Below are 27,617 nucleotides of genomic sequence, written 5' to 3' on the forward strand. Positions count from 1 at the left end.
TACTTTTGTCTGTGGTGTTTCTGTGTCTGCTGTTCTTCGTTGTTTCGTCGCCTTAGTGCTTGTTTTGTGTCTTGTGTTGTATAGCGGCTTTTGCCGCATTAATTGTGATGGATTCCCAGTTGTTTCTTGCAGAAGTGTACGCTCAGTTTTCAATTTAACAAGGCAACCAGGAATCTTCAACCGATTTCGTTGGAAATTCATGAATGGATAGTAGACACGATTGGCATTACTTCGGACCAAGTACATGCAGCATATTTTGATACTGAACTTTACTGCTTTTTTGTGAAGTCGCTGAGCCCGGTTTTGCTAGGTAAGATTTTGCTAAACCATGGTGAGCAGGTGTAGTTTCATCACTGAGATGATTCCGTTAGCACTGTTACTGTTTCTAATGCAGAAATTACGTATACCAATGTTGGGGTTTATAATATTCCCCCTTAAGTTGATAACAATTATCTCAAGGAAGCTTTGCTTTCTTATGGTGCCGTTCGTTCAACTCGTAATGAACGTTGGTCTGCGCAACATAAACTGCAGTGTTATAACGGTGTTAGATCGGTTGAGATGCACATTAAGTCAAATATACCGTCCCATCTGGTAATCTGCTGTTATTGTGTTCATCTTTCTTACGAGGAGCAAGTTGGTACATGCTTTCTGCGTAATGAAAATGGCAATGTTCGTGCTAACTGCTCTAAGCGGGTATTTGTGCTTAAAAATGTCCTGGCACAGCGCCGCAAATTAACGGTTGCCGATCTTTTGTCAGCGGCTTCCTCCACTGTTTCCTATCAGCCTTCTGCAGTATCTTGTTTACAACAGGTGTCACCCTCCTCTGATGCAGGTTTTCCCCCGTTACCGCCTCGACAAGATGTACCGGCTGCTCCTATTCCGATTCCTTCTGTCTCAACTAACAAACGCCGTCCCGCTAGTGATAGTCTACTGGCTGCATGTTTAGTGAGTACTTGAAGCGAAAATGTTTCCCACATCTCAACAGGTACTTTTCGAATATGCTTAGCATTGAAAAAAAAACCTTAACGAACACTCTCCTTTTCGAAGTCAATGTTCGCTCCTCCGCCAGCTTCTTAAATGGCACCGGTACAGGGGAACATCGGTATGGACTCATGATAGACGGGACATTCTAGCCAGGTCACAGTTCTTTGCCTTACTCGACGAGCTTTCACCTGCCTGCATCAACCACTCTCCTTAAGCCCCATGCCAGCATACAAATATCACAAAAAATTAAGGACAGCTAGAAAACATTTGTGAGAATGTGTTTCAGTGCCGGGGAGGAGGAGACGTCGTGGCCAGGCCTCGGGATTCGACCCCTGCCCACCACGCCTTCACCGACCTGACACTAAAGTCATTATATGCAAAAAAGAAAAGCAAAGAAGTGGCTAGAATACAAAAAAAGTCGTAGAGCATTCGACTGCAGATCGAGAGGTCCCCGGTTCAATCCCGGGTGCCCCCTTCATTTTTCAATAACTCGAAAAAAAAAAAAGACGATTGTTGCACATACATGTTTGAGATGCGCTCCGCACGCCCTACCGAAGGCTTTGGAGCAACATTTCAAAGGGGGGGGGGGGGGGGGGAGATCGCGGCCCAGGGTCTTGCAGGTCACCGTCCTTTCGCTATGAGGTCGAACTGTACGAAATCCGCTTGCTTGGGGGAAGAATCTTGTACGCTGAATTTTATAGAATATGGAGATAGGCAAACGTTTTCATGTAGTGCTGCACGGAGAAAAAAAATGGAGGAGCTGGGATTTGAATCCAGGACTTCCTGCATAATGAGCAGCAGTTTTAGTTTGATAAAAATACACGATCTGTACAATCAAGTTCTTTAGAAGTACGCTACTGGATTGTGGATACTATTGGCCTCGCCACCGATCAAGTGCACATCAATACTAAGATTTGGACCAATACTGCTTCTTCCCGTTTTGGTGGAACGAATACTGCAAAAATTCGGAGGAGGCGTTGAATTCAAACACCGCGACGGCACTCTAAGTACTGTTCAAGTGTGTAATGCTGATGTAGAGTTCACGAATGTACGGGTCTTTAATCTCCACCCTGAATTTGACAACTTTTATTTGAAAGAAGTGTTATCGCGATATGGTGAGGTACGGAGCATTAGACACGAACAGTGGTCTCGGTTGCACAAACTGCAGTGTTTTAGTGGTATGCGATCTGTTTAAATGCAAGTTAAAGTTAGGATTCCTTCTCATGTGATGATGTGTGGCTAAAAGTCACAGGTTACATATCCCGGACAGCCTTTCACTTGTTTTATTTGCATTGAAAGCAGTCATTTACGACAGAATTGCCCGAAGAGGGTCACTGTGCTCAAACCCACGCTACAGCAAAAGCAGAGGTTAACTTTAGCTGACATACTCTCGGAACTCCACAAGGATACTAATGAGCCTACGGCTTCCACTGCAACCGTTAAAGAATGTCAGGTACCTCGTGATCGAGATTTTCCTCCGTTCCCTATTGCTGAGGCTAAGGACGGGGATCACAACCGTCTGCCCCGTGCCGCCCCCCCCCCCCCCCCCCTGCAGTCGCAAACAAGGGGCACCGGACGTATGATAGGAGTAGCTCCGACGAAGGCGTGTCTGCCACGGAGCCAGTTGCTCCTTCCACCTCCCGGCCGCCGGTCGGTGATGTAGACTCCGCCCTCACGGCAGAGCGGGCCCACAAAATATCGGAACGTGATTCATTGATTGAAGACAGGGATGCAACGCCCCTGCTAGTGGCCTCACTGCAGTCTCAGTCCAATGATTAAGTTGTCCTACCCCCCTGATCGGGAGTCGGAGCACGGTAACACCAGTGTACTAACAGAGTTGCCGGAATGTCAACACCTTGTTTCGTGGCAACACGATTCCACTGACAAACAATACGAAGACTGTGTACACAAACACCACAACCATGTTGGTGTCGGTACACAACCCGCAAGCGTAAGTGTTTCCCCGAAACCACGTCGCGTGAGTAAACATGGTAACGGCGCGTCTCTTGCCGGTCCGTCCGCTGAGGCGCGCTTGCAGGAGACTGTGACCGAGATTCCTCAAGCAGAACGCAACCTTGATGTCGCGACGACACCTTCCGCTGCAAAAGCTCCAAACAGCGGACGACTTAAAAAGAAAGTTCAACCTAATGTGAATGTCGCCCGGCACAAGAACAAACTTAAAGAAGTCACGGACCTTAACAGTGACCGCCAACATTCTCCCCAAGTCGATGCCCACATGGATTGGTTTGCGGATGGTGACTATCCGATTTGTCTAAGGTAGATTACTGCGTCGCATGACGCAAGCGTAGAAGTTTCTGAGTGTAAATGTGAACAAAATCAAGTCTGATCTGAAGATTGCATTCCTACGGCAGTTTATATAAGATTCTGAAGCCGATATATTACTGTTACAGGAAGTTACGACCTCAAGCCTCTTTATTCCCGGTTTCCAGTGTATTGCTAATGTTGCCCTCGAATTTAGTACCAGTACGGTTATCTTAGTGCGTGATGGCATCCCCGTACCAGATATCGAAAAACTAGAATCGGGACACGGGATCGGATGCAACATTTACGGCGTCACGACTGCAAATTTATACAAGCAGTCCGGCAGCGGTTACAAATTAGCACGGTCTGCCTTCTTCATCCGCAAAACCCACCGAGCCTTGTTATGGGAGGGGATTTTAGTTGTGTTGTCCATCAGAAAGATGAAAGGACGCATTTTAATTACAGCAAAGAACTACATGATCTCGTTTTGAAACTTACATGCAGCAACTCCAATGTATCTTTAAGCCAGACACTTGTCAAATTTACTAATTTCACCGCCACCTCCAGTAGCCGAATAGACAGGATCTATATCTTATCTCCGTTAAGCAATCATGTGGTTGATGCCAACGTTATTCCAGCCCTTTGTACCGATTACTGCGCCTACGCTACCACGATCACATTGGATCAACAGCCTACTGGACGATTCCGAGGTCAGTGGATGCTCAATGTTTCCAGCCACCTCGATCAGGATCTCTAGCAACTTATCAGGGCTACATGGTCTCTTTGTTTATGGTCCCTCAACATATATGGTACGCAAGTTGAGAGATGGGCAAATTTTGCCAAAAATAGATTGCGACTCTGTTTAATCTCTTACTGTAGCGCGAAAGCTCGGGATGAAAAGGACCACAGAAATTTATTATATTATTTTAAGGGAGTTGTATGAAAAATCTAATGTACATAATGCTTATATATCACGAATCAAACAAATTATAGCTAAACTCCTCAATCTCAAGCGTACACAACTAGACGGGCTCAAGATTAAATCGAAGACTACATCCAATGTTCAAACAGAAACTACTTCTATGTACCATCTCGTGAAGCATATGACCAACCGCCGTCGCACGTTCATCGACGCACTGAAAACTGGTACTGGGGACATACTCACTCGACAAAATGAAATTGTCACTGAGCTACATAGGTATTACTGCAGCCTCTATTCTGAACACCCAGCCGACGACAAATCGGTGGCTGTTGCACTGCGCTTACTCAGCAGAGAAATTATATAGGAAGAGAACCGTGAGTTTTTAACTGCATTTACTGTCGAGGAGACTCTAGAATTAATTTCAAATTGACCTGCCAAAGAAGACCCAGGTCCCGACGGTCTTCCGAAAGAGTTTTATCGTCGTTTCTGGCATATTATTTGTCCTCTCTTTACGGATATTTTAAATGAAATTCTTCTTGGTGCGACCGTGCCTTATGAGATGAAGGAAGGCAAAATTGTCCTCGTTCCCAGAAACAGTGGGTTAAAAAATCTCTACAATCTGCGGTCCATTACATTGCTTAATTTTGATTATAAAACTATCGCCAGAGCTCTCAACACCCGGATGACTCCGTTGATACGCAAACTCGTTCGACGACGCCAGACCTGCATACCGGCATGGACTGCTATGTCAGCGGTCTCCGAAATTCGAGACGTCATCTCTATTGCCTCAGTCACTCGCCTCAATTGTGCCCTGTTGTTTCTTGATTTCCATAAAGCCTTTGACCATGTTAACCATCTGTACCTATTGCGACTCATGGCCAAAAGTCGGACTGGAGGACAGTATTTTAACAGTCTTTTGCCATTTGGTTACAGGCATGTCTGCAAGGGTTCAGGTTAATGGACAACTCACACCATTGATCACCATTGTGCGGGGTGTACCTCAGGGCAGTCCGCTGTCCATGGTCCTCTTCGTGCTATCATTAGAGCCCTTGCTACAGTCCCTTAACGAAAAGCTATCAGGATTATCCATAGCCGTTAACACTTTTGTAGTCCGCGCGTCGCAGACGACGTTGCCGTACTTATAAGGCTGGACGATAATGTTGCAACCGTGAAAACTGAGGTTGATGTTTATAGTGCAGCGTCTGGGGCAAAAATGAGTGAGCGGAAATGTAAATTGTTGAATATCCGGGGTTTCAACCGACTGGCTGGGTGGCTGTTCCATGGGCACACGTTGTGGAGACTCACAGAATGCTGGGAATCAACTTGGACAGATGCCCACTCAAAATGGCGGCTGTTAATTGGAGAGCAGTGATACACAAAATTCAAGGGGCAGTAGTGGAGTGTAGCTGGCGAGCCGTGAACATCGTAGAAAAAATTCGAATAATAAATACATACGTGTTCTCTAAGGCAAATTATGTAGCACAGTTCTTCCCCATCCCGAAACTGCAGGCAGTCATGATCATGCGAACTGCAAACAAATATATCTGGAAGGGCAGCCTTTTTAAATTTTCATTCGACAAGGTCGCCAAACCGAGGACCGCTGGTGGACTCTAATTAGCTGACATTAAGAAGAGAGCAACGGCCTTGTATGTCAAGAGAATCACTAGCTTGATGCACGATAGTCATGGGAACATCACAAAAACGCTCTTCAGCACAGTGTGCCCCGCCAGTATGCGTCCTCCCATCGATGTCGCAAAGATCAGTTACAAGCTGAAACATATTCGTGAGTCCTTCCTCCAAATCAGCTACACCGATGTGACAGTGCTACGGCGAACCCCTCTCTCAACACGCGATTTGCAACATGAGTGGGCGGGGACGGAATCGCCAAACAAAGTGGAAACCACGTATCCCTTCACCAACTGGCAGGTGGTGTGGTCAAACATCAGCTTGCAAATCCACACTTCTGATGTCGCATCAACATGGTACAGGGTCGTGAACAATACAACTGCAACGAACGAAAGACTCAACGCGATACGGGTCAGTGTCTCACTTGTGGATTCGTTGACTCTCAGAGTCATTTCACTTTTGGTGGACTCGTACGCACCTGGCGATGGGTCAGGAATAGGGCCCCATTGTTGTGAAGGAGCTCTGAAGACACCATCACGACAGACATCTTACTGCACCCTGACAGACAATTCTACCCAATAAAGAAAAACAATACAGTTATGTGGATACTGGTTAATTATGTTCACTACGTAATTCACGTCAGAGGATCAGACGATTTCATCAGCTTCATGAATTACATGGACGTCGCCTACTGGAAGATCAAATGCCTCCCAAACCTGAAAAAATTATTCGGCAGTATGTTAAATACCACATTTGAAAAACATGATCTAGGATAATTTTTTTGCACTTTGTCCCATGTAATCCAGGCGGCACAGCCTTACCATTTCCCCTACAGCTAGCTATACTTTTGGTGGCTTCCTATCGTTCAAGAACTGACGGCATCACGTAGACTGAAGATTTGTTTCTGGAGAACTTCCATCCCACAGAAGGAATGCCACGTATGGTTACAACACACTTGGAGGACTTTACAGAGTATTTCATATCCCACACGTCAGTGGAATCCCAGTTAGTGGTGGGGGAGGGATTCGGCCTCGTCACGCAATCCCAGTGCCGCGAAGAGGCCCCACTGCTTTTGCTGCACATCCGGGACCCTAATTTCATTGCAATGTACAACGTTAAAACAAAGAAAAAAGTGGTGTAAAAAATTATGGATGACTGGCTAGGATACCTGCCAAACAAAAAAAAAATGGTGTAATGGTTAGCACTCTGGACTTAGAATCCTGGGATCCGAGTTCGAGTCTCGGTGGACAGAGCGCTTCTAACTCCAGATCAGAAGGTTGCGTGTTCAAATCATGTCGGGGTCACAATGAAATTTTCGTTTACGAAAGCCATAGGCGAGTATGTCAATTTTATCAGATACCAAACGATTACAGAGAACGGACTAACAGAACCTGCTTGAAAGAGGCTACTAGTGCAATTGTCGCGTTCTGACACTAAGGGGAAGGCGCCGACTCGCTCGCTCTCCAGGCGCGAAGCCTAGCGTCGCAGGTTTCGCTACTATAGCGAATGTTAGTCCCGACGATCATATAAGAAGTGCAATCTTGTTGCGTGATGGTATCCGTTAATCGGATACAGTGAGACTCCCGAATGCGCGCGCCGTATCCTATGAAGTCAATGGCGCTCAAATTGTCAATTTGCACGCACCATCTGGAAGTAACCGCTGGCAGGAACGCTCCTTGTTTTATAAAAATGATGTGCCCTTTTTAATTAACGAACGTGCCAGGAACTGTATTGTTGGCGACAATTTTAACTGCGTTCTATCAGCCAAAAAACAAACGCCGAACTTCAATAAATGCCCAAAACTCTAGCACCTTGTCCATGGGTTGAAACTGCGTGACTCTTGGGAAATAGTACATAAGGATCGCGAGGCATTCACGCATTTCGCAAACAATTCTGCAAGCCGGATAGACCGTATTTGTGTGTCTGAGAATTTAAGCCACAATGTCGTTAAGAGCGACATTGCTCCCGTTCCTTTTTCTTGTCACAGTGCCCACCTCCAGCGCTCCCAACTGTATGGTGGGAGAGGGTGCTTTAAACTGAATGCCAGCTTATTACACGATACACAGCTCGATGCCGAAATTCATCGAACGTGGGACTAACTACGATGCACACAAACCCGATACCATTCGATTATCGATTGGTGGCTCCCTGCATGTAAACCTAAACTGCGATCTATAGTCAAACGTTACGCCTATTAGAAATACTTTTGGTCCATGCAAACGATCGAGTTTTATTTCTCCTGTCTCCGTGCACTGTATCACTCAGATGGTATTCCAGTTGATGATACTTAACGTCACATAAAAGAGTAAAAAGCAAAGATCACGAATTTGTACAAAAAAACAGATGCAGGGCACTATAATGCGGTCTCAATAGAAAAATATTGCCACAGAGGAAACAGCGTCCCTGAACCACACCTTACGCACAAAGCGACGACAGATAAATAAACTCATAGAAGAGATTGACGATGAATCGGGAAATCTCACAACAAGGTAACGGGACCTGTCGTCGCGCGTCTATGCATACTACCAAGTTCTGTACGGCAGCCAGGCAACTGGTGATAGCCTCTTTAACATACTCGACAGTGAACGGAGCCACAAGTGTATTGATGTCAGACACGAAAAATCATCTAACGCTGGAGTATAGAGCCTGTCTTCAGCGCTGCCAAACGCAAATGCCCTGGACCCGATGGGATCGGTGCTAAATTTTACCAATATTACTGGGATCTCTTGGGCCCCACATTTACAGAACTCGCTAACGAAATGTGGCAACTTCCCACTATACCGGACGAACTCAAGGACGGATTCATCATTACATTATGCAAACCTGGAAATTGGAAACAATTGCATGACCTGCGATCCATCACGTTACTAAACGCGGATTTCAAAATAATAACAAGTGCTATAGAACAGCGACGACATCCAGTTTTGCGTAAAATTCTCGGCCACCATCAATACGTTGCAGTCCCAGGACGTTGCGCGATATCTGCTGCTTCCGAATTACGTGATATCATCTACACACTGGCGGACAACAATGAACCTGGAGCTCTCCTGTTTATCGACTTTGAAAAAGCGTATGATCGCATATGCCATGAATATCTCTTCCGCGTCGTGGTTAACATGGGTTTCGGACACCGTTCCTCCACCTCCTGCGGCCCTGTATCCACAACGCTTCCTCACGAATATTGATTAATGGACACCTGACAGCCCCACTACCTATTAAGAAATATATCTGGCAAGGGTCCCCTTTGTCAATGGCGTAATAAGCCATAGCTGTTGAACCCCTATTGGCAAGGATTACTAGCAAAACCCCTGGCATCCGCATAGGAACAGCGACCGTCGCATGCATCGCTTATGCTGACGACGTCTGTACCGCAGTGTCATCCATGGCAGATCTTGAGGCAGTGGGGAATCTAATTAATGTCCTCAACACTGTAACCGGTGCAACGTTAACCAAGAGGAAGACGACACTTCTTCACATAGGGCGAGGCATCGGTAACACCACCTATCTCGACTGGTGTCTAACTAGAACTCAGCATAAATCTATCGGCATTTATTGGAATGTGGTACCAGATGTGATGCTGACGAAGAATTGGTCGGACATGGTACAAAACATAAGAGCTACGACACACATTTATCCAGACAGAGTCTTTGTTCATCTGCAACGAGTGCATACCATCAGAGTATCTGTAGCGAGCAGGATGTTTTATCTGGGCCAAATCCTCCCTATCTCCAATTCTCCTGGCGACAGCATACAAAAGGCGTTTTGTTGGTACATCTTCAGAGGCCATATCTTTAAAGTACGTTTTGACACTTTAACTTTACCACCATCACGGGGAGGACTTGGTCTGCTCAGTGCGACCCATAAATGTCGGACGTTATTAATCGTCCGCATACAGCAAGCAGTCAACTCGCTGATGCCGAGCTTGATTCAGTGCTTCACCTTATACTGGAGGCCGTCCAGTGTACTCCCCCCCATTCATGAAGCCCGGATACCGTTGGCCTTCCGTCATATCAGGCTTTACTACAGTGAGTTCGGCTACATACGTCACTCTCACGACATTCATCCACCTTGTAACAACACTAAAACACATAATTTTCTCACATCGGACGACAGAGTCAACATCGTCACGCAGAAATTCCCGCAGTCCAAATGGAATGCCATCTGGAGGAACATGCACAGTTCCGTATTGCCATCCCGCATCCAATCGACGTGGTATCTTATCGTCAATGACAGAGTACTCACCAATGACAAGCTTAATACGATCCACCTGAGGTCAAAGCCCGCCTGAGCAATATGTGGTCGAGTGGACACATTGATTCATAGGTTCACTTATGGCACCGCCGAGCTCATCACGCCAGCCGGAGTGCCCGAACGGTTCTAGGCCCTACAGTCAGGAACCGCGCGACCGCTACGGTCGCAGTTTCGAATCCTGCCTCGGGCATGGATGTGTGTGATGTCCTTAGGTTAGTTAGGTTGAAGTAGTTCTAAGTTCTAGGGGACTGATGACCTTAGAAGTTAAGTCCCATAGTGCTCAGAGCCATTTGAACCTTTTTTTTGAGCTCATCACGTCACACATGCAGCGTAAACTCGCGATCATTGACCGTACTACTCCGCACTACGTTGATATTGTTGAATTAATCAGACCCGGGTTTTAGGCCATACCGCTGCTTACATTATCAATAACCGACACGCCACGCATGCAGAATACTGTGCATATTTAGAATATGAACATGCAACGGGGCAAGGACACAACGATTATAGTGCTACATATGCTGAAAATCATACCGCAGCTATGAAGTATATATAATAGACGGAGAAGTTGTTTGTAATGGAAAGAAATAACACGGAAAGTCCGGAGCGTACGCGTTAAGGGACGTCGCATGAAGAATGCCCCATCAGGGCAACGAAGTAAGTTCCTCAACCGACATGGATACCTAACATATTCTACTCACGAGAAGACGACCTTGGCAGCTGCTGTCGCGTCAGATGAAATCGTGAATACCAAAGAAGAAAGATATTTATCACTTATTTACTTTTCGATTACGAAGGATAGCATTCGACTTTTCATTTTCTACTTTTATGTTACTTTTGCAAAGACCCATCTCCATTTACATATGGAGAAGGTTCAAATTTCAGGAGGATTCATTTTATTTTTATTTCTTTTCCTTTCCTCAAAGGACGTTTATCATTTACTTAAGTAACTGATACCCACAGAAACGAGGAACGTTATTTATTTATAATTAAAAAAGAAAAGCTACAGCAAAGAAGCTAGCCGAAGAAGCCAAACCAGGTGAGCGTAAGAACGGGCTGTGTGGGGTGATGGGAGGCCCCCCCTCAAAAAAAAAATTAAAAAGTAATGCATTCGACTGCAGATCGAGATGTCCCCGGTTCAATCCAAGGTGCCTCCTTCATTTTTTAGTATCCCGAAATAAAAAAACTATGATTGTCGCGGTGAGTTGCAAATACATGTTTGTGATGCACTCTGCACGCTATAATGAAGGCTTTGAAGCAACATTTCAGTGGGGAGATAGCAGCCCAGGGTCTTGCAGGTCATCGTCCTCTCTCTATGGGGTCGAACTGAACGAAATCCGGTTGCTTGGGGGAAGATTCTTGTATGCTGAATTTTATAGAACATAGTGCTAGTCAAATGTTTTCGTGTACTTCTGCACGGAAAAACAAAAATTGGAGGAGCTGGGATTTGAACCCAGGACTTTCTGCGTGCGAAGCAGACACTCTACCAATGAGTTACACCCCCGCCAGAGCAAGTACATCTGGGACGAGTCTCTCGTGGATCCTACTGTTATTATTTCTTAGGTTTGAACGGTACAGTAAGTGTTCGAGGAACCTATTCATGGTAACACCTACGCAGCGTGGACTCCGTAGCGCAACGGTAGCGCGTCTGACTCCAGATCAGAAGGTTGCGTGTTCAAATCACTTCGGGGTCACAATGAAATTTTCGTTTACGAAAGCCATAGGCGAGTATGTCAGTTTAATCAGATACCAAACGATTACAGAGAACGGACGAACAGAACTTGCTTGAAAAAAGCTACTAGTGCAATTTTCGCGTTCTGACATTAAGGTGAAGGGGCCGACTCGCACTTCTCCAGGCGCGAAGTGTCTAGTATTTTTGTTATTTATATCGTTTAACGCTAATATATAACAGAGATAATGATTATGCAATATTTTGCTCGATTGGACGTCGTTAGCAAGGCTGAGTATAATGTTTTTCCTGAAGTTATGGGAATTGAAAGATTGTGAAAGAGGATAAGCTCGGCGTGCTGTGAGGACGTGTTATCGCTCCACTTAGCTGCTGTGTTTGGAAGTCGCGAATTCCACTTATTTCTATTAATTCCATGTGTGTGTTAGTGTTGTGTGTTTTTGTACTTGTGGTGTCGACGTCTTTCGTTTCTTTCTTGAAAGCTGTTTTGGTCACTGTTTACCTGCTGCAATGTCTACCATGTTTCCCACGAAGCTTACTCTACAGAAGCTCTCCTGCAGGAGAGCTTCTGTAAATTTTGGAAAGTAGGACACGAGATACTGTCAGAAGTAAAGCTGTGAGGACGGGGCGTGAGTAGTGGTTGGGTAGCTCAAATGGTAGAACACTTGCCTGCTAATGGCAAAGGTCCAGAGTTCGAGTCTCGGTCCGGCACACAGTTTTATTCTGCCAGGTTGGAACAATACTGTTTTTACGCCAAGCTGCTCTCCCCTTTGGTGCTGGAACGGATTTTAAACAAATTTGACGGGAAAACTGAGTTCCGCCACGGCGTTATTTCAGTGAGTACGGTCACAGCTTCTAATGCTGATATTGATTACAAGCAAGTGCAGGTTTTTAACTTGCCCGCCCCCGCCCCCCCCCCCCCTCCCCTCCCTGATGTTGAAAACTGTTATTTATATGACGTTCTCTCTAAGTACTGTGATATCAAGCAAATTAGGAATGAACGGTGGTGCAGCCCACACCGATTGAAATGCTTCAGCGGTGTGCGATCGGTCGACATGCATGTCAAGCACAATATTCCTTCTCATGCTCAAGTTTTCGGATATAAGGCGCATGTTATGTACAGTGGACAGACTCTGACTTGTCATATCTGTAATGAGAGTTGACATCTGAAGCAGCATTGTCCGAAACGGGTATTTGTTTTGCAAACCCACTTACAACAGCGGAAAAAGTTAACTCTGGTCGAACTTGTGAACCAAATTTCAGTGGCAAATGTCTCAGGTTCCCCCATCACGGACAAAGTTGAAGATCGGGCTCAGGATCGTGCTGCTGACCTTCGCCGCTAATACGTAAGGAGGCTTTAGACACTTCCGTTGTTCAGAGTTGTGTCTTTACCCACAGGATAAGACACACTTACAATAGCGGTAGTGTAGAAGAAGATGACATCGTCAATGAGCCTAGGAAAGCTGTGGATGGCACTTCGCAACCAGTGTTTGAGATTCCAGGCTCAGAACATGCCATGCTTTCGGATTGTAGCTCAAATTTACCGGTGACACTTGATCAGCTGGATCCATTACCAGCAACGGAACAGGTCGAGGTGATGTCAGTACCACGCCTGCCACCTGAGGCATGTCAACAGATGCCGATCGATCGACCGGCGGAGGAGGGGCTGGTGCCTGACGTCAGCTCTGATCCTCCTACCCCGCCCTCCGTCGCGAATTTTTCAACGGGAGGTTGTCGCCGACACTCGGTGAAACCCAGTGTCAATATTGTTCGCACAAAACCTAAAAAGAAAGGTTCTTGAGACGATGGTGACGCACCTCAGGAAGGTTCTGGCGTGGAATGATGATGGCTCTGAGCACTATGGGACGTAACATCTATGGTCATCAGTCCCCTAGAACTTAGGTTAGTTAGGTTTAAGTAGTTCTAAGGACAGCACACAACACCCAGCCATCACGAGGCAGAGAAAATCCCTGACCCCGCCGGGAATCGAACCCGGGAACCCGCGCGTGGGAAGCGAGAACGCTACCGCACGACCACGAGATGCGGGCTGTGGAATGATGAACTGACAGTTGATTATACATCTGTCGTGCCTCCATGTTAAATTCCTACACGCTTGCCACGCTCAATATTAACAGGATCCAGTCGGATTTAAAACTTGCTGCTCTCGAACAGTTTTTATACGACTCAGACATCGCTCTTCTACAGGAGGTTGTATCGCCACAGCTCGACTTTACCGGCTTTGTAGGTTTTTACAATATTTCACCAAAAGCTCATGTTGGTACAGCCATTTTGGTTAGGGAAGGCATTAAAGTACAAAACGTTGATAAATTAGAGTCGGGGAGAGAGATTAGGCTCACCATAGCGGGTGTCACTTTTGTCAATTTATGTGCACCCTCTGGTAGTACTCACCAAGCAGCACGAGCCACGTTCTTTAAAGACGACATAATTTACCACTTGAGGCGAAAACCCTCACCACTCGTACTCGGTGGTGATTTTGATTGTGTTCGGAGCCGCAGAGATAAGACTTCTAATTTTAATTATTCTGGTGAGTTACGACGCCATGTTGTGACCTCAAACTGCAAGATATGTAGGAGGTAAAATACCTCACGCTGGTTAAATTTACACATACCATTACCATTCACAGAATTTATGTTTCGGACTAAGTAAAAAGCAACGTTACGCACGCTGACACTGTTCCTGTCATTTTCTCCGACCACAGTGCATTGTTAACATGTGTCAATCTAACGAAACAACCTACCCGCCGAGCACGAAATCAGTGGAATCTAAATGTGTCTTTAATGTCGGATACAGAATTAGAAGACGAACTAACTGCTGCATGGGTACTGTGTCTCCGTTCACTTCGCAACTTTCGGAGTGTGATCGAATGGTAGACCAGACGGGCGAAGCCGAAGCTCAGGAATATTTTAATATCAAGTATCCGCAGGGCTACGGAACGGAAAACCACCGTAGAGTTTTATTATAGTGTGCTACGGGATCTTTATGATCAAGCCTGAGCCGTGACAACACGACAGAGACATCGAACAGATAAAGGCCAAATTACTGCGCTTGAAACGTCAAGAACTGGAGGGCCTTAAGATACGGTTCAAAGCGAAATCCGTCATTGACGATTAGACTGCGGCCTTGTATCATCTTATCAGGGACAGCAAACATAGGCACTTTCATAGACGAAATTCAACTTGAGGATGGTACCAAAATCACAAAGCAAAAGGTAATACTGCAGGAAATCTCCGTTTACTATGAAAACATGTATGCACCGGGGGACACAAATGCATTCGATTACGACGAACCTTTCGGCTCTCATACTCCACAACTTACGGGAGATGACAATGACGCCATTTTCTCGACTGTCTACAGTGATGATGTTTACGCCGTTATCTGCAATTCTGCCGTTAACGAATCTCCTGGACCTGACGGCCTACCCGTTTAATTCTATAAAAGGTTTTGGCATTTAACAGGAGACAAGTTCACCTCAATAATCAATGAAGTGTTACGGGGAACACCTTTGCCTGCAGAATTCGAACAATGCAAGACTGTACTTCTCCCGACGAATAAGGGTTGCAAGCGTTTAACCAACCTCCTACCGATCTCACTTTTGAGCTCCGATTGTAAACTTCTAGCTCGAGTACTCCATGAACGCCTTTTGCCACACACCACTAAAATTATTTGCCCACAACAGACTTGCGTTTTTAAGAAGACTATCTTACCAACTTCTGCTTTATACTGGGACGTCGTTGCACTGACTCACGCATGCAGTATTAAATGTGGACTGCTTTTTGTGGATTTCCACCTAGTGTTTGATAGGGCCAATCACCCGTTTCTGATAGAGGCGTTGCGCAGGATGGGTTTCCCCGATACCTCCATAGACATAATCAAGAACGTGGCGATGAGAATCGCAGCTCTCTCTGTTAATTGCCAGTTGCCGAAGCAGACCGAAATAAAACGAGGCGTCCCAAAAGGAAGTCCTTTGTCCATGCTGCTTTTTGTTCTCTCTCTGGAACCCATTTTACAACAGCTACGATGTAGACTTACCGGCATTACCGTTTCAGGAATGAAAACTGTTGTAGGCGCATACGCGGATGATGTTGCCGTCATCATCAGAAGTCAAGTAGATGTGTCACAACTTGAGTTGGCTCTTACGACCTATTGTTCCGCATCAGGGGCGAGGCAACTCATGTCCATCAACATAAGCTCTTGGAATGGTACTGACATCATCCATTTTCAAAATGATCTCGATAAACTGGCGAGAGGTATCATTGACTATCCAAGGGGCGCTGATTGCCAATCACTCCCGCTGCCTGGACCAGTTTCAAAGGCTCCGTCTGTTAAATACTTATATCGTGTCCAAGGCTTATTACAATGCACAAATTTTCCCTCTTTCTGCGATGATAGCGAAGGCCATCAAGTCCCATTTAGCAAATTTTTTATGGCGTGGAGAATTATTTCTTATCTGTCACAACAGCAATTCTGGATCCTTGTAAAGGGGGCCTGGGGCTAACTGACTTTAAATGCAAAGCAATGGCGTTATATGTAAACAGAACGTTAACTATCATGTACAACACCCCAGACTGCCTCACGGCAACGTTATACAATATAGTCCAGCCACAAAGTGTCGACCCGCCGGTCAATCTTCAGCACAGAAGTTTTAAACTTAACCATATAAGGGACTTTTATCTTGAACGTAGCTGCATCAGCAAAGAACTTTTACGGTCGCCGACAGTCACGGCGAAAGCGATTTTAGCAGAACGGAAACAGCTGCACAGGAACAATGTCATAGAATCCAAGTTCCCTGGTTTCACTTGGGACGTCGTCTGGAAAAATATTAGTAGTACGGTTCTTTCGAGTGATGCACGGACAGTGTGGTACAAAGTTATCAATAATCTCATCTGTACTAATGAACGTCTCTTTGGAATAGGGTTAAGTGACACCAACCTTTGTGGCAAATGTCACCTTGTCGACACTGTGTGTCATCGATATACGTGTGGCGGCCATATTTACAACTGGCAGTGGACCAGAGAGAAACTTGCCCTAATCACCAGGACTTCTGGACACAATATCACTACCCACCGTTTGTACAGACCCGCTGAACGCTACTTCCCTCAGACGAAAAAGAATACAGTGATCTGGCTCATGGGGAAGTTCACCAGTTACATTTTTAACAACGTTGGAGTCGACAATCGACTTGAATTTTTAATGTACATGGAAACCGAATTTGCAAAGATGCTCCAGTACCCGGCTCATAAGGCATTTTGTAATATGCTCCACACTGCTTTCGAAAGGGTGGGAATAGGCTAGTGACCACTGATTGTCTTTCATGGTGACAAGGGAGGGGTTTGGAGCTCGAAGTACTGCCAGTGCCGCGAAGAGGCCCCACCGCTTGTGTGGCGCGCCCCTGACCCCGACCTCCCTAACAAGCTGCACAAGCAAAGGAATATTCACTAGCGAGACTTTCTACTTCCTGTATTGTAGTGACACCTGGTATTGTACACATGGAAAAGCAAAAGGGGAAAAAAACAAAAAACAAAAAATGGTCTAAGGCTGTGATTTCAGCAAAAATAGGGGTTAAGGCGAAAAAATAGAAAAAGTGGCAGGAAAAGTTGGTAGAACAGTGGGAAAAAACTAAGTCGTAGAGCATTAGACTGCAGATCGAGAGGTCCGCTGTTCAATCCCGGGTGCCCCTTCTTTTTTCAGTATCTCGGAAAAAATGACGATTGTCGCTATGAGTTGCAAATATATGTTTGTGATGCACCCTGCACGCCATACCGAAGGCCTTGGAGCAACATTTCAATGGGGGGATCGCAACCCACGGTCTCGCACGTCAAGGTCCTCTCGCTATAAGGTCGAAATGTACGAAATCCAGTTGCTTGGGGGAAGAATCTTGTACGCAGAAATTTGTAGAATATGGTGATAGGCAAAAGTTTTCATGTGCTGCTGCACTGAGGAACAAACATTTGATGAGCTGGGATTTGAACCCAGGACTTTCTGCATGCGAAGCAGAAACTCTACCCCTTTTATTATTTCACTTAGGAGAAGACGGCCAGTGTCGTGCTGTTGCACATTACAAAGGATCTCAATGATACGCAGGGTGCTGCAGAGAAACGACAAAATCTGTGTCAGAAGTGAGATTCGAACCCACGCCCTCATTCGAGGATCAGGAGGTTCAAACTGCTTCTGCAGCCAAGGCTGTTCCTTGAGTCTGGCGCCTTAAACCACTTCGTTTTTAACTTTTCTAACCACTTTTTTTGCCTTAGACCGCTTTTTTTAAACCAACTGCGCTATTTTTTTTTCAGAGTTAGACTTCCAGGAGCGGGTGAGGGAGTGTCAGGCAGGTGGCGGCAAGGAGGGCAGGGGTCAAGAAAGCTGAGGCCTGGCCACGATGTCGCCCCCAAACCTGTCAGTAACTCACATTTTTTAAATTTTTTCATTAATATATCTTTTTTTCGTGCACCACTGCTCTGATACTGATAAGCAGCTGAGTAACTTCATTGAACTATCAAATTCCTTCCTTTTCAAGTAAAGTGTGTAACATATTTTTAAAGTACTTCTTTGTGTGTGGGAATAGACTCCTGTGCCAGAAGGCTGTTGTCATGTAGTCTTGAAATACAAGGGTATCACCATCTCCATTTAGGTTAATGACATAGTTAACAAAATTTCCGATCAGCCACATCACTGTATTGTTTTTGGTTGCAGGATAGAACGTATAGTCAGGCCAGAGTAAGAGATCGGTGGTGAAGGTTTGTTCCGAACTCCTGGCGGGAAGTGCTAGTTTCTGCCTGACCCATTTCCAATTCATCAGATGGCCGGAACATGTGAATCTGTGCTTCAGAGTGTCTAGTAAGCCGCATTTTCCACACGTATCGCGATTACTGAGTCCAATGCGGTGGAGCTTTTCATTGGTGGGAATTACATTGTTAACAACTTTATACCAGGTCGATGCCACCGGTGATGTATATATGGCCAAACTGATATTGGCCCACACTGTCTTCCACGTTACGTTTGGGTACTTCACTTCAACGTAAGGTGGACTGGCAGTCTTCCGCCATGCACCAATCAAATGTTTTGTAGTTAAGGCAGATTTTTGCAAAATATCTGCACCTACATAGCTCGTTTTAAGGTAGAATTCACGAATATACTTGATAATTAAGTCTACCAACGTTAATTGGAGGCACCAGACTTGCTGGACGGAGAATGTGAAACAGCTGCGATGTCACGGTATGAGGGTAGGTGTTACAGATCACGATGATTCTCCGTATGTAGAGAGATTTTGCCTTCTTACTAATGTCAGTCAGTGCCAAGCCCCCTGTTTGTCTACATGTCGCGATGGTACTATAGCTTACCTGCCACACACATCTGCTACACAGTTGCATAATTTTTTTTATGCTGTCATTTTCGGGATAGGGAACACCTGCGCTACATAGTAGGCTTTACACAGAATATAGATGTCGAGAATTCTGATTTTGTCGAAGAGACTTGTTGCCCATTATGTATTTTCAAGCACAGTTCTTTGTAGTTTCTCCATTGTCCGCTTCTAATTATGAGCTGCCATTCGCAACGGGCACTTCTCTATAGTGATGCCTAGTGATGTATGACGTTCCACGGCAGTTGCCCACGGAATAGTGACAGTCGAATCCCCTGATATTTAAAACTTTACATTTGCTTTCACTTACTTGGGCTCCTGAGGCTCGTCCATAGGTGTCAATCACTGTTTTAACTGTGGCAACATCACCGTGGCGGCGTAAGAGAACCGCAATACAATCTGCAGAGGCGCGGACAGTAAGATTCTCTCCTGAAACAGTCAGTCCAGTGAGGGTCGCGCTCAGTGTCCTCAATAGCGGCTCGAGGGAGAGCACAAAAAGCGACGTGGAAAGCGGACTGCCTTGCGGCACACCCTGTTGGATGCTAATATCTTTCGTCAGTTGTCCATTAACGGTGATTTTGGCACGTATCCCAGTGATCAAATTCCGTATGACAGTCACAACCCGGTCATAGAGTCCTGTTTGCCGCAGTACCTGTACTAGATAATGGTGACTAACACGATCAAAAGCTTTCTTAAAATAGACAAACTGCAAGGCACATTGGACAATAGTCACCGCAGCGATGGAAATGACATGGCTATATTCTGCAATTGGTGGCTAATTGACATCCCCAGGATGCAAGATTTATGCGGTCGTACGAGTGTCTGAAGTATCGGCTCAGTCTGGTGTTAGTAGCTCTGGCTACTGTCTTGTAATCAAAATTCATTAGAGTGAGGGGATGGAAACTGTCAAGTGTCTTGTGCCCTGGGTTCTTGGGAACTAAAACAATTCTTCCTTCTTTGAATTCAAAAGGAATAGAACCTCCCCTCATGATTTCATTGCCAACCTCAGTAAAGATGCCACCTAAGACATCCCAGAACCTAATATAAAATTCTTTGGGCAGACCGTCTGGACCAGGGGATTTCTTGGACAACGATTAGAAGATGAGTTCGAAAACCTCTGGTGCCGTAAACTCTAATGAAAATTCTTCATTATCAGCAGGAGTGACATCTCTATCAAAAGCCTGTTCCATATCGGCAATAGACGCTGCATTTGAGTCGACGATGGAGTACTGTTGTCCAAAATGTCGGTGGAGTGTCTGAACAATATCCTTTCGATTTTATAGGAGGCCCCTATCTTCCGTGCTCAAACCATCAATAAACATGCGCCTGCGACTGGCGCTGACTGAAGTGATAAATGCTTGTTCGTTCTTCTTCTTCTTCTTCGACGACAGATTTGAATTTCGATTTAAGCAGCAAACTTCCAACTGCTTCCGCTTGAAGCTCAAGAGTTTAGCCTTGACACGCTTAATTGCTGTTAAGTTGGCGTTGGTGGGACCGAAGTTGTCGTACAATTCTCGAAGTACTGTATAGTGAAACTCAAATGTCTTATCTTGGGCTATCCGGGCTCCATAATAAATTAAACCTTTTCTCAGTTTCGGTTTCGCTACATGGATCCACCAGTCAGCTTTTTAGGGAAAATTGTCGATCGAGCGTAAACAGGCATTCCACGTGGTGCGGATTACATCATCGATTTCGCTGTCATCCAGGTGAGAAATATTAAAACTCAAAGGAGGTCGGTAAAATTTTGCAGGCTGTCTATCTAAGTTAACAGTGGCGTCGAGGGCACAATGATCGTAAAAGCACGTCGGAATAACATCAACTGCAAGAAGCCTATAACTCATACTGTCAGAGATGTACGTCTTACCAGTCGGCTGCAGGAGGTATAGGTGAAGAATGTGAACTTCACTAGGGTGGGATATCTAAGCTCCCAAACGTCTTTCAGGCTAAAATTCCGTAGAAGATCGTGTAGCTCTTTTACAGTAATTAAAACTAGGAAACTGGTCTGTGGCATGGAGCACGCAGTTAAAATCGCCCCCCATTAAAATATTTTGAGAGCATATCCTTAACAGATACATCACCACCTCTTTAAAAAAGCGGGATCGTTCCAACTTGTTGCTCGTACCTGACGGTGCGTATAAGTTTATGAGAGTGACACCATAGATTTGACAGCCGATCCCTCGACCGGAATCTAAAAGTTCAATCGCATGTACTGGAATGCCCTCCCGCATCAGGATAGCAGTTCCTGTGTGTACTTCCGGAGCCACGTTCTGGATCGTCTTAAAAACTTCCTGCAAGAGGGCAATATCTGCTTCCAACTCCCAAAGAAATTGTTGGAGTGCTGCTATTTTTAATGCTGATGTCATATTATTGATGTTTGGAGAAAGTATTTCATGAGCTTAAGCCGTGAACACAGATAGATTCTGCCTAACTGGTTAAGGAAAACTCGCCTTTAGTCTAAGTCCATTTTAGCTGGGGACGGAGAACCTACTTCGTTATCATCAATCCGAGGTACATTAGCCGCACACTGCGTATTTTTCTTCCTCACGGCATTTACATTCGGCTGGGCTTTAGCCCTACGGCGTCCTGTAGCCTGTAGGAGGGAAACTCGAGTCAGACGGAGACGTGGGAGGATCTAAGCTATGAATGTTCGTCTGTGTTTGCACCGTGTCGCGAGTTTACGTTGCAGACGGAGTTTCAGCCAGAGGTAATCTGCTGTCACTAGGTTGTTGACCAACACCACGCCCATCTTCTTGTTTGTCGTGGGTTGGAACCGGGCACGCTTCAGTTTGTTTACGAGCATTGCCTTCCTTGTTATTATTTGGAGGCACGCCCGCCGTTGCCATAGACACCGCGTCGTCACTAGGCAAGCTCTGCATACGCACATCAAGAGGCTGGTCGTGTCGTGGGTCGGCTCGTTGTGATTCCTCAAACGGGCCCGCCACGACCGACGTCTAGACAGCTGGAGACTGTTGTGATTCGAGGTCTGCCTGCATGTTATTCTGCGTTACGTCAGCGGCTGCTATCGCACCTGCCGTGTCACCTACTGCGTCTACAACAACTGCTGCTGCTGCAATCGGTTTTGAGACGTCGGTTTCACGCATGGTCGGCAGTGAATCTTGACGCACGCCCTGTCCTGAGTCCATGTCGTCGTCATCAGTGCTACTCCTCTCGTACGTCCGACGCCGTTTGTGGGTAAAAGGATGCATGTCCATTAAGGGGGTCGGCTTAGGCGATTCACCGTTTAACAGGTAATGAAAAAAAATCCACAACCGGCAACGTATCCCCCTACAGCAAAACATCTGCAGCAGGTGGTCCTGCTGGAGATGTTACTTGTGTCTCCTTCACGAGTTAAGCTAAGGTCAATTTCCGACGCTGTTCCAAGGTGTATTTTAAAACCAACACATACTTAGGACATTTCGTTCGAACGTGACCACTCTCATTGCAGATAAAAAAAGTCGCCGTCTGACCAGAGTAAGTCACATGTGCTCGGTAACCACAGACACTGAGATACGAGGGGATATTCTGTTTGATATGCATTTGCACCGACCGGACGCCGCTAAAACACTGTAATCTATCCTGACTTGACCACCGTTCGTTACGGACAAACTTCACCTCTCCGTAACATCTCATAACCTCTTTTAGATAACGGTTTTCGACCTCAGGCGGCAGATTAAAGACACGAACATTGACATAATCAATATCTGCATTCGAAATGATAAATATACTCACCGACGCGTCGCGGTGACGGAACCCAGCTTTACCTCCATGTTTCAGCAAAATTTTGTCCAGCAACACTTGGTTATATAACTTCACGAAAAGACAGTATAGCTCAGTATCATAGTAGGCGGTGTGCACCTGATCACAAGTGATGCCGATAAAATCGACGATCCAGATTTATTAAACTCAAAACACAGGGTACATTTTCGCGGAGGCACTCTAGACGCTATCATGGTGAGAAGGCAGTCGAAACCGCTCACAAAAAACACCACAAAACACTAGAAAAAGACGACAATGACGCGATACTGAACGACGGCACAGAACAAAATATAAACAAACGCAGTTAGCAGCTTCCAAACGCGAGGCGGAGCGGAAGTATACACGTCCGAACAGCTCGACGTCTGAAGCAGGAATTAACCACCGAGTTACACCCACGCCAGAGCAAGTACATCTGGGAAGAGTCCCTCGTGGATCCTGCTGTCATTATTTCTTAGGTTTGAACGGTACAGTATGTGTTCGAGGAACCTATTCATGACAAGACCTAAACAGCTTCGACTCCGTGGCGCAACCTTTCCGCGTCTGACTCCAGATCAGAAGGTTACGTGTTCAAATCACGTCGGGGTTGCGACAACATTTAAAACAGGAAATTGCCGAAGTGACTGAGCGGCTTCGGGAAGATGCATCCAGTGATGCGTCGTCTCAAGGGCATACTATTCGCATCCCTAGAGGATAACCGGAAGCAATGGATACGACCAAAGGTGACTGTCCACCGTATCCCGACCTAGTGGACAGCTGTCCCTGGTGGGCGGACACGGAGCCAGGTGGACGGAGAGGCAGTCTGTAGGCGGTATGGCGACGAGAACCTATAATATGACGACCATAAACGTCAACTGAATGCAAAGTGACCTTAAAATCCGAGCTCTGGTGGTGGTTGTTGGGATGTTTAAGGGGGACTAAACAGCGAAGGTCATCAGTCCCCCATTCCAAAAACAAGCGAGACAAAGTCGGAGAGCAGATAAAACCCCAAGGGGAAGGAGACTGCCCCCCCCCCCAGGTGCTAAAGAACACAAATTAGGCAACGAACACTACAGAAAAGAAGAGTACGGACGAACACCAGACAGAAAGAAATAGAAGAGAAGAAGATGGCCGGAGACTGGTTGACTGACCACGACAACAAAAAAGGGAAAGAGTCAACCATCTCACGGCACACCAGAACAGCAACAGACACAAGGACAAAAGACACAAGGACAAAAGACACAGAAAGGGAAAGGTGCAGGACCTCCCTAAATCGAACCATAAAACGGACTACCACGAATAAAATTTAAAACGGCATCAGCCATGGAGGCATCGTCAGATAAAACCAAAGCCAAAGTGCCCGGGAGATTAAAAGATTGCCGGAGTGTGCGCAGTCGAGGACACTCCAGCAAAACGTGGCCGACCGTCAGCCGGGACCCACACCGACACAAGGGGGGATCCTCCTGACGCAACAGATGGCCGTGCGTCAAGTATGTATGGCCGATGCGTAGCCGACATAGGACTACCGAGTCCCTGCGAGAAGCCCGCAGGGAGGAACGCCACACATCGGTCGTCTCCTTAACAGCCCGCAGCTTATTCGGGGCTGTCATGCCACGCCACTCAGCAGCCCACATCCCAATCAGCTTACGGCGCAACACCATCAGCTGGTCGCGAGCCGTAAGGCCAACCTCCAAAGCCGGGGTGTCGATCGCCCCTTTGGCCAGCCTGTCTACACGTTTGTTCCCGGGGATGCCAACATGACCGGGTGTCCAAACCAAGACCACCGAACGACCAGAACGGGCAATGGCGGAAACAGACTCCTGAATGGAGGACACCAGAGGAGAGGAGGGATAGCAGCGGTCGATGGCATGAAGGCTGCTCAGGGAGTCACTGCAGATCACGACGGACCTACCCGAGCAGAAACGCATATGCTCAAGGGCGCGCAAGATGGCCACCAGCTCTGCAGTAAAAATACTGCAGTCAGCCGGCAAGGAGCGTTGCTCAACATGGGCAGAGTGAGCAAAGGCGTAGGCAGTGCGACCATCAACCAGGGAACCATCAGTGTAGACAGGCTCACAGCCCGGAAATGATTCGAGGAGCGCAAGAAAACGGCGACGGAGGGCCACAGGCGGAACCGAGTCCTTGGGTCCCTGTGCCAAGTCCAGACGGACGGACGGCGGGGACAAACAACAGGGAGGCGTAGGTGCACGGACCCGGAAGGGAGGCGGAAGAGGGAATGAACCCAATTCCGACAGCAGGGACTGAACGCAGACAGCGACGGAAAGCCCAGACCTAGGTCGCCGTTCGGGCAGATGGAGGACCATGGCAGGGAAAAGCAGGCGACGGTTGGGATGGCCTGGCGAGCAATGCACGTGGACAGCATAGTCGGCGAGCAGTCGATGGCGGCGAATCCGCAGCGGGGGAACCCCGGCCTCCACCAGTAGACTATCCACGGGGCTCGTATGAAAAGCGCCAGTTGCAAGCCGGACCCCACAGTGGTGGATGGGGTCTAACAACTTCAAGACTGAGGGTGATGCAGACCCATAGGCCAGGCTCCCATAATCAAGCCGGGACTGCACAAGGGTTCTGTACAATCGCAGCAGCATGCAGCGATCCGCACCCCAAGACGTGTGGCTAAGGCAGCGGAGGGCGTTGAGATGCCGCCAACATTTTTGCTTCAGCTGAGTAATATGAGGAACCCATGTGAGCCGGGCATCAAACACGAGTCCCAAGAAGCGGCAAGTGTCCACCACTTCAAGCAGGTGGCCGTCGAGGTAAAGGTCAGGATGAGGGTGGACCGTCCGACGCCTGCAAAAGTGCATAACCCGAGTCTTGGCAGCAGAGAACTGAAAGCCATGAGTCAGAGCCCATGATGCTGCCTTGCGAACGGCGACTTGCAGCCTGCGTTCGGCGACTCCCGTAGTCGTGGAGCTAAATGAGATGCAGAAGTCGTCGGCATACAAAGAAGGAGACACCGACGACCCCACTGCTGCAGCCAGACCATTGATGGCCACTAAAAATAAGGAGACGCTCAACACCGAGCCCTGCGGGACCCCATTTTCCTGTATATAAGAGGAACTAGAGGTGGCACCGACTTGCACCCGGAAAGAGCGGCGCAATAAAAAGCTTTGAAGAAAAGCCGGGAGCCGACCACGAAGACCCCACCCATGCAACGTGGCGAGGATGTGATGCCTCCATGTGGTGTCATACGCCTTCCGCAGATCGAAAAATACAGCAACGAGATGCTGACGTCGGACAAAGGCCGTACGGACAGAAGATTCCAGCCGCACCAAATTGTCCACTGCAGACCGGCCCCGACGGAAGCCACCCTGGGATGGAGCGAGGAGACCGCGCGACTCAAGGACCCAGCACAAACGCCGCCCCACCATACGTTCGAGCAATTTGCACAAAACGTTGGTGAGGGTAATGGGACGATAGCTGTCCACTGCCAGTGGGTCTGCACCGGGCTTCAAGATGGGGACAATAAGACCCTCTCGCCATTGCGACGGGAACACGCCTTCGCTCCAAATGCGATTAAATATCGCGAGAATGTGTCTCTGGCAGTCCCTGGAAAGATGCTTCAGCATCTGCGCGTGGATGCAGTCTGGGCCTGGTGCTGTATCAGGGCAATCGGCGAGGGCAGCGAGGAATTCCCTCTCGCTGAAAGGAGCATTGTATGTTTCATAATGACGCGTGTGGAAGGAGAACGGCGTCCGCTCGGCTCGCTCCTTTAGAGAGCGAAAGGCGGGGGGATAGGATGCAGTCGCAGAGCTCTGAGCAAAGTGCGCGGCTAGCCGTTCAGCAATGGCGGCAGCGTCCGTGCAGACAGCGCCGTCCAATGAGAGCCCAGGGACACCCATAGTGGTCTGGGATCCATAAATCCGCCGGATCCGGGACCACACGAGCGAGGAGGAGACACGGGAGCCCAGGGAGGAGACGTACCTCTCCCAGCACTCCTGCTTACGCCGTGTAATAAGACGACAGGCGAAGGCACGGAGCCTCTTAAAAGCGATGAGGGTCTCCAGAGACGGGTGCCGCCTATGACGCTGGAGAGCCCGCCTACGGTCGCGAATAGCCTCAGCAATCTCCGGCGACCACCAGGGGACAGCCTTCCTCCGAGGGAGGCCAGAAGTACGGGGGATGGAAGCCTCGGTCGCTGAAATGATGGACGTGGTTAAAACACGGACCACCTCGTCAATGTCACCCTGTGGGGGAGACTCAATGGTTGCAGCGGAAGTAAAAGCTGGCCAGTCAGCCCTGTGGAGAGCCCATCGGGGCAGGCGCCCAGAAGAATGACACTGGCGCAGTGACAAACAGATGGGAAAATGGTCACTACCACACAGGTCAGGATGCACTCTCCAGTGGAGGGATGGGACAAGTCCAGGGCTGCAAATAGAGAGATCGATGGCCGAGAACGAGCCATGGGGCACACTGAAATGCGTGGGAGCACCGGTGTTCAAGAGGCTAAGGTCGAGCTGAGCCAACACATGCTCCACGGCCCGACCGCGGTCATCGGAAACAATCCCACCCCATAGAGGGTTGTGGGCATTGAAATCCCCCAGCAGCAAAAAAGGTGGCGGCAGTTGTGCTATCAGAGCAGCCAGGACATGCTGCGTGACAGCACCATCAGGTGGAAGGTAAATACTGCAGACGGTAATGGCCTGGGGCGTCCACACCCGAACAGCGACAGCCTCTAAAGCTGTTTGTAGAGGTACAAACTCGCTGTGAAGAGAGTTCAGGACATATACGCAGACGCCACCAGACATCCTTGCATAAGC

At 47.4% G+C, this 27,617-nt stretch overlaps 2 non-coding genes across 2 annotated transcripts; one reads left to right on the forward strand and one right to left on the reverse strand.

Moving 5' to 3' along the window:
• Positions 1 to 11,477: 11,477 nt before the first annotated feature.
• On the reverse strand, positions 11,478 to 11,549 carry Trnaa-cgc. Its single transcript has one exon. It is a non-coding gene; the product is annotated as a tRNA-Ala (tRNA).
• Positions 11,550 to 11,667: 118 nt separating this feature from the next.
• On the forward strand, positions 11,668 to 11,739 carry Trnaw-cca. The gene has a single exon. It is a non-coding gene; the product is annotated as a tRNA-Trp (tRNA).
• The last annotated feature ends 15,878 nt before the right edge of the window (positions 11,740 to 27,617 follow it).

The sequence above is a fragment of the Schistocerca americana genome, chromosome 3, assembly GCF_021461395.2.
Source record: "Schistocerca americana isolate TAMUIC-IGC-003095 chromosome 3, iqSchAmer2.1, whole genome shotgun sequence".
Lineage (NCBI taxonomy): Eukaryota > Metazoa > Arthropoda > Insecta > Orthoptera > Acrididae > Schistocerca > Schistocerca americana.